The sequence below is a fragment of the Hemiscyllium ocellatum genome, chromosome 30, assembly GCF_020745735.1.
Source record: "Hemiscyllium ocellatum isolate sHemOce1 chromosome 30, sHemOce1.pat.X.cur, whole genome shotgun sequence".
Taxonomy (NCBI): Eukaryota; Metazoa; Chordata; class Chondrichthyes; order Orectolobiformes; family Hemiscylliidae; genus Hemiscyllium; species Hemiscyllium ocellatum.
The window spans coordinates 22,844,174-22,851,509 of record NC_083430.1 but is presented as its reverse complement, the minus strand read 5'-3'; the positions used below and the strand labels follow the sequence as shown (position 1 = coordinate 22,851,509).

The following is a 7,336-nucleotide window of genomic DNA, read 5'->3' as shown; positions in this document are numbered from 1 at the left end:
CTACACAATAATGCTCAGACTCTGCCATCATCCTCTCTCACCAGAATCCACCAGCCCTGCCATGCTCGGGGCCTGCTCAGCCCTTCTCCCACTCTGGACCAGTGGCCGCCCTTTCCTTGCTCCAGACCTACAACTTCATCACCCTTCCCCCTCTGTAGACCCACTAATAGCTCCTACCCGACTCTGGATAGGATATGCCCGTGCTGCTACCTACTGCCCCACCCACCACTTATGACTAGACTCTCTACTGCTAGACCTGACCATTTCTGCAATCAAATAATTGCCCTCTCCAGCCCTTCATGGAGCAAATCACCTCTACCTACCTTAAGCACTGCATTACTTACTTGGCATTTACCCATTTTGAATCCTATGCCATACCTGCTTGGCAAACCAACCACTAGCACCCCACTCCTTACTCATCTGATGTCTTAACCCTCGTTACTTGGCACCTTATCCCTCTGTCAACCAAACTACTTGGTCACCCTACCCACTACCCATATATGACATCCTAAACTCACACTTACCTGAAGTACTTAACATTTGATGGCAGCTGTCAGTGGCTATCTTTGATTCTCGACTGTCAAATTTCAGAGTGTATCAGCTACTGTCTGTGAAAAGTGGCCATGGTTTGCCTTTTTTCATCAGTTCTGCACGACAAGAGAACACCTTAAAAAAAATCTAGCCCGTTTTCCTGAATGTCTCACATATTTCTATAAATTTCTGTACATTTACAATGTAATTCATTGGTTGCAAAATGCTTTGTGTCATTCTGAAGATATGATGAGATGCTATATAAATGTACAGTTGTATTCTCTGACTATGATATGATACTGTGTATGTGTATCATTTTTTTTAAAGATGTAAAGAAAAAGAAAATATTCTCATACTGTTATTAATTATATCTCTTACAGTTTCAAGCTCATCATCAGATGAGACAGGTAATCCTGATTAAACACATCGGAGACAGTGTATTGCTTTAAAATGCAACTTATTCATTTTATCATGATGTGTCAGAATGGAGAGACATCCCTTTCACTCTGTATATTCATCTGTATTTTCCAGTGACATGACAGTCACATTTCTAGTACAGTTGGAGTTGTGCATCAGGCCTCTGTAGAATCCCCATAGTAGCAAACTCTAAAGGACTAGCATAAGAAATCAAATTTTCTAACACACAACTCCTTGATGCTTAGAACCTCTTAAAAGTATCTACTGAAGTCAGAAATCAAGTCTGATTAAGTTGAGTAAATAATTACTTCGAAATGTTAGACTATTAAATACCTAGTCTAACTCTTATGTCAGTATTCAGCTGACTCCATAATTACCTAATACTCCCCATTTCACTTCCTGTGGACCCATAAATTCTGAACTGACATTACCCTCTCACCCCTAAACATCAGACACCCTCACTCCACCAGCTCACCCGTTAACCCCAATATGGACCTGCTTTGCCTTCCCTAGCATCTAAATGCCTATTACCTGGACTGGACCTTCTTGCTGCTGCTTCCTCTGATCCATGGATTACTGTGCACCTTCCCTGACCCACCACCCACTGTTCCCCTGCTTTGGACATGATCTGCCTGTACACTACCCTCCCTTGCCCTGCTGTTAGACCCAATTGCTTCCTGGACCAGATACATACCCCTCTCCTACCCCCTCACTGCAGCAGGAAACTCTCAACCCTTATCTGAATACTAGATCACTCTCAGTCTACACCCACTTGCTATCCTACCATCATGGCATCTTCCACACATACATACTTGGTACTGTATCTACTAGAACACTGGCTACCTGGCACCCTACCCACTACCCATCTGACATCCAAACCATATATTTAAGTACTTAACATTCAACAGGGGTTGACAAGGGGTCTCTCTGTGATTTTGCACCTTTTAAATTCCAGAACATAACAGTGGTATCCTGTCAGAAATGCCCAGTTTCTTTTTTTGTTATTTCCACTCCTTGGAAACTCTGGTCCATTAAACTGAAAGCTACACAAATATTGTTGCAATTACAAAGTAATCCACTGTTTGCAAAGTACTTTGGGTCATTCTGAAGATGTAATAAGATGCTATATAAATACAAGAAAGCATTTTTGGACTCAATATAGCAAAATATGAAATCAGACTGTGTGAGTGAAACAAAGCTATTTAAGAAACACAAAATGTTCTCATCCTGTTATTAATTACATCCTTTTTCAGGTACTAGTTCATCATCAAGTAAGTCATACAATCCTGATTTTATTCCCCCCACCTATCCCCACCCTATCGGTCAGATACATTTACTACATTACTGTCTGCGGCTGTGGGGCTCAGTGTAGTCCAGAAAGCTAATGTTATTATTTATATTGTGGAGAAGGACACCTTGCTTTTCCTTAAACAATCGGTCTTTTCCATCTGTAATGGAGAGTAAGCAGGGCTGAGGATATGGAGTACTTTCTCACTTTCTTTTTTCCCAGAATTGTCTACTGCACTGGGATAGTGACATTTGGACATTCCAGTTATCTTTATTCTCATGGTTCAGAGAGAAAATGACCCATTGCAGCATTTTTCTTCAACTCACGTCTGCTCAGCCACCAACATCCACCAATCCAGAAAGTCTGTTTTGCTAAAAACAGGAAATGCCGGAAAAGCTTTCAGCATTTTCTGTTTTCCGCAAAACATGCTTTATAGATTTGTGGATGTTGGTGGCTGAGTGGACATGATTTGAAGAAAAATGCTGCAATGGGTCATTTTCTTTCAGCATTTCTGGCATCATCTGGCAAGTGAGAAACAGAGGTGCTAGTTCAGTTTGAGTGACTCGTTTTCATGAAGTTAGTAAACTTACTTTAACACTGCCCCCAGCTGTATGAGAACTCGATATGGGTAGCCTGACACTTGGTAAACAAAGTACCTTAATCCTGCATTGAATACACTCTATGGGGGTCTGTCTGCAATCCTGAACACCACCTCCCAAACCCCCCATCACCTCACCTCATCAATGAAAGCTCCCCAAGTGGAGAAGACCATGCTGTTATTATCCAGCATTGAGTCTCAAACAAGTTCAAAGTTATTCTTTTTCTGTCCAATCAGGTTTACGATAGGGAAAGCTGAGCTCCTTGCTTTGGAACAAGTGACTATTTAATGGACATTGCACACTGTGGAAGCAGTGCCATATATCTGGGTTTTGAGCTTGTAGTTTTGAATGTTAATATACCCCTGACATTCTTAGTCCTCACACTGAGAAGAATATGTCTGTGCAATGCACAAACTGATAAAGTGATGTTTGGTATTTAACTGGACTGTTTTACTTCATTACAGATATCAAATTATAGCATTTCTTACTTTTTAAAGCATTTGTAAAGTTTGTTTTTTCTCCATGTATTTACAGATTGGTCAACACCTGCCTGGATTGCAGGAGGAGCGGGTAAAGAAACAGCTGCAAATGTGTTGCTGGTCAAAGCACAGCAGGCCAGGCAGCATCTCAGGAATACAGAATTCGACGTTTCGAGCATAAGCCCTTCATCAGGATAAGAGAGAGAGCCAAGCAGGCTAAGATAAAAGGTAGGGAGGAGGGACTAGGGGGAGGGGCGATGGAGGTGGGATAGGTGGAAGGAGGTCAAGGTGAGGGTGATAGGCCGGAGTGGGGTGGGGGCGGAGAGGTCAGGAAGAGGATTGCAGGTTAGGAGGGCGGTGCTGAGTTGAGGGAACCGACTGAGACAAGGTGGGGGGAGAGGAAATGAGGAAACTGGAGAAATCTGAATTCATACCTTGTGGTTGGAGGGTTCCCAGGCGGAAGATGAGGTAAAGAAACAACCTGCTTTCATACTCTCCCTTAACAGCTTCTCAGAATATCCAAAGATGCTTCCCAAATAGTTGAATTTGTATCTACTCACTGCTGTTATGTGGGGAACCAGTCTGGGCATGGGAAGATTCCACAAGAGTAGATAATGTTGTTTTCAGTGATGTTTCTTGAATGTTTGCCCCGAAAAGCATGCTGTTCTTCATTTAATGCCAACAAATGGTGGGCACCTTGATTTCTGTCTCCTCTGCAGTTCACGGCAGCAGTATCAACTTCTCAAGGGCAACTAGGGACGGACAATAAAGACACCCTCATCCCATGAGCGAATTTTAAAAATCGCACCGCTGACAACTCAGCACATCTTCAACATAACACTAACACGAAATTGTCAAGCTAAACCGAGACTGTGAGTGGAGAAACTTTGATGTTGGCATATTCAAATTCATGAAGGAGACCGAGCAAGTTGATAAGATAATTAGGCAATACATCTCTCAAAACACATAGAGGGTAGTTACAGCAAAATAACTGGGAATCATTGATAGAGCATAATTGGAAAAGATCACAGAGATGAGGAGAGATGGTGTTACATTTGTAACATTTGAATCTGGAACGTGGAACCTGAAAAAGTGTGGAAGCTGACTCCAGATATATTGTTAGAAGTGAGATGAATAGGTTCTTACAGACTATGGGCATTATAAGAGAATGAGGGACCAAGTGGACTGTTCTTTCAAAGTGATAGCATGATGGCTAGAAAGCTTTCTGTGTTCTATCTTTATTATGATTCTATTCTAAAATAATCGATGGGATAGCCTTGTTCGCTGATGGTATTTGAAAATGCAAACATGTGACATGATGTTGAGTCCTTTAAAAGCTATTGCTGTTGTGGCGTTATGCTGCGGTTACACAAAGGGCTGTCTTTATTCTTTCTGAATGGCTGCAAAATACATTGAACATGGGAAATCTCTTTGCTGGATTTATTGAAGCAGTGATGTGTTATCAACTGGCTTGATTGTTCTATGTTACAGTTGCTGCATTAGTTGCTGCCCCTGTTGTTGTTGCTGCAGCTGGATTTACTGGTGCTGGAATAGCAGCTGGATCCATCGGAGCACAAATGATGTCTGCGGCAGCAGTGGCTAATGGAGGAGGGGTAGCAGCAGGCGGCATTGTAGCAACTCTCCAGTCTATTGGTATGATTTCATACTTTTTGTTTAATTGAATAGTTATAAAGATTGATGTTAATATAATCACTGGTTCAGCAGCTTGGCTGACCAAGTAGCAAGTAACATTTTATGCCACAGAAATGCCAGCCAATGACCATCCCCAAAAAGACACAATCCAAACACCACCCCTTGACATTCAATAGTGTTACTAACACTGAATTCCCCACTATCAATATCCTCAGAGTTACTGTTGACAAGAAACTCAACTGGACTTGCCATGTGAACACAGTGGCTAAAAGAGCAGGTCAGAGCAGTAACAAACTCACCTCCTGACTCCCAAAGTCTGTCCACCAAGTCAAGAGTGTGATAAAATACTTGCCTAGATGGGTGCAATTCCAACAAGACTCAAGAACTTATGACACTATGCAGGACAAAGCAGCCTACTTGGTTGACACAATATCCACAAGCATCCACGCTCTCTGACACCAGTGACACATCGTAGCAACAAGATGCACTGCAGAAATTTGTCAAAGATCCTTAGACAACACCTTCCAAACCCATGACAACTTCCAGTCAGAAGGACAAGGTCAGCAGGTATATGGGAACGCTACCCCCTGCAAATTCCACTCCAAACCACTCACCATCCTGATTTGGAAATATGTCACCATTCCTTCAATGTTGCTGGGTCAAAATCCTGGAATTCCTTCCTGTAGGGCATTGTGGGGCTACCTAGAGCACTAGGCACTGTACTGGTTCAAGAAAACCTTCTCAAGGGCAACTAGGGACGGGCAAAAAATGCTGGCCAGACAGCAGTGCCCACATTCAAGAAGTGTTTTTTAAATAAAGCTTTAATTCCTCTCCAAATGTACATGAAGAAAAGATTTTTGAATTGAGTCACGGTTCTGTGATTTTTCAAACACAACGCTATCAGTCTTCCTGAGAGCAGAGGGAGATTATATTTGCTGAATGCATTACTGAATGTGGCCCAAATGGGTATCTAAATAATAAAACCCCAATATTTATGTTGGAGTGAAACTTACCAATGAAGCAATTAGAAAAAGATGTCCTCTATCATTTATATTTTGAAATAACTTCTAGAACTGTGTAGTGTAAAATGACAGATGAACAGTTTTGCACCCATTTACTTGTTCTTTTTGAATCGGTGGAGAACCAATTTATATCAACTGTTCAACAGCTTTTACACGATCAAGATCGGAGACCTGGAATGTAATGCCTCCCTGGGCAGAATGGTTCATAGCACAGAATGATCAGTGTGGGGAGGGAGGCAGTGATATTGATATATATTAAACATGGCAAAGATTAATGTAATGATCTTTTGTTAACCCATACAGGAGCTGCTGGAATCTCGACTGCTGGTGCTGCTGCCGTAGGAAGTGTCGGTGCCTTGGGTGGTTATGCAGCAAAAGCAGTTTTTCAGGATTCTGAAGATGAGCCCTAAAGCCCATGAGCTGTTTTAAAGTAGATACTTAGAAGGAATTAGTGAGGATTTATCTATTAGATGAAGGACTGAAATAATCATATCCTATAAGAAGGTAATAAGCAATGAAATATTTTCTGCTGACTATAAATGAATAACTTTGAAATATTTTTAATTTTAGTATGGATGTTTCTATTCTCTTTCTGCTATTTTGATGCCCTGTTAGCTATTTTCTCAATTAGAAGTGGATTAAAAAACCTTCAGATGTTGTCGTTCTATAGCTGGTCATAGAGTAAATGCAAACATTCAGATTGATGCCTACATTAAATAGAAATGACAAGTGTCTGTGATGCTGACGGCGTCATGCTGAATGTAATACCAGTGCCACTGCAGTTCACTGCAAGAATGAAATTTGTCTGTCTGGAGTAAGGCTTATGCCCGAAACGTCGATTCTCCTGCTCCTCGGATGCTGCCTGGCCTGCTGTGATTTTCCAGCACCACATTTTTCAACTCTGACTCCAGCATCTGCAGTCCTCACTTTCTCCTAGGGCATTTTAAGGTTATCTTCAAAATGTTACAAGATCCATTTGTCGCAATATCTCCTCTTATGTATCAAATGGGGTCTGATCATGCTCTTGTGAAGCCATTTGGGATGGTTTGTTACATTAAAGGTGTTATAAAAATACCAGTCATTGATGATCTTTTTGTCATATATCCCCAAACTTCCAATTGTATTTTTGTAACAGGTGGGTATATAACTGGACTTTCAAGAGTCTCATATGAAAAGCATATTTTTCTTGAGATGCAGGGATATTTGACAAATGAAGCATGCATCTCAAAATGCATATCTCATGGCTGACACACAAGTCTTGGAAACTCAGTATTTGTGATATGTCAGAATGATTTAAGGTGGTAAAAGTATGCATTGCCTCTACAAAATAAAATCTGAGATGGTGTT

General features: G+C 41.3%; 1 long non-coding RNA gene across 3 annotated transcripts; it reads left to right on the top strand.

Moving 5' to 3' along the window:
• Positions 1 to 2,694: 2,694 nt before the first annotated feature.
• LOC132830077 (uncharacterized) lies at positions 2,695 to 6,993 on the top strand. 3 transcript variants are annotated; one of them, XR_009646315.1, is made up of 5 exons: positions 2,695 to 2,777; positions 3,370 to 3,542; positions 4,034 to 4,186; positions 4,806 to 4,967; positions 6,293 to 6,993. It is a non-coding gene; the product is annotated as an uncharacterized LOC132830077 (long non-coding RNA). The 3 variants fall into 3 exon arrangements; XR_009646316.1 differs by having other exon boundaries at positions 2,697 to 2,764; XR_009646314.1 differs by having other exon boundaries at positions 2,733 to 2,812.
• The last annotated feature ends 343 nt before the right edge of the window (positions 6,994 to 7,336 follow it).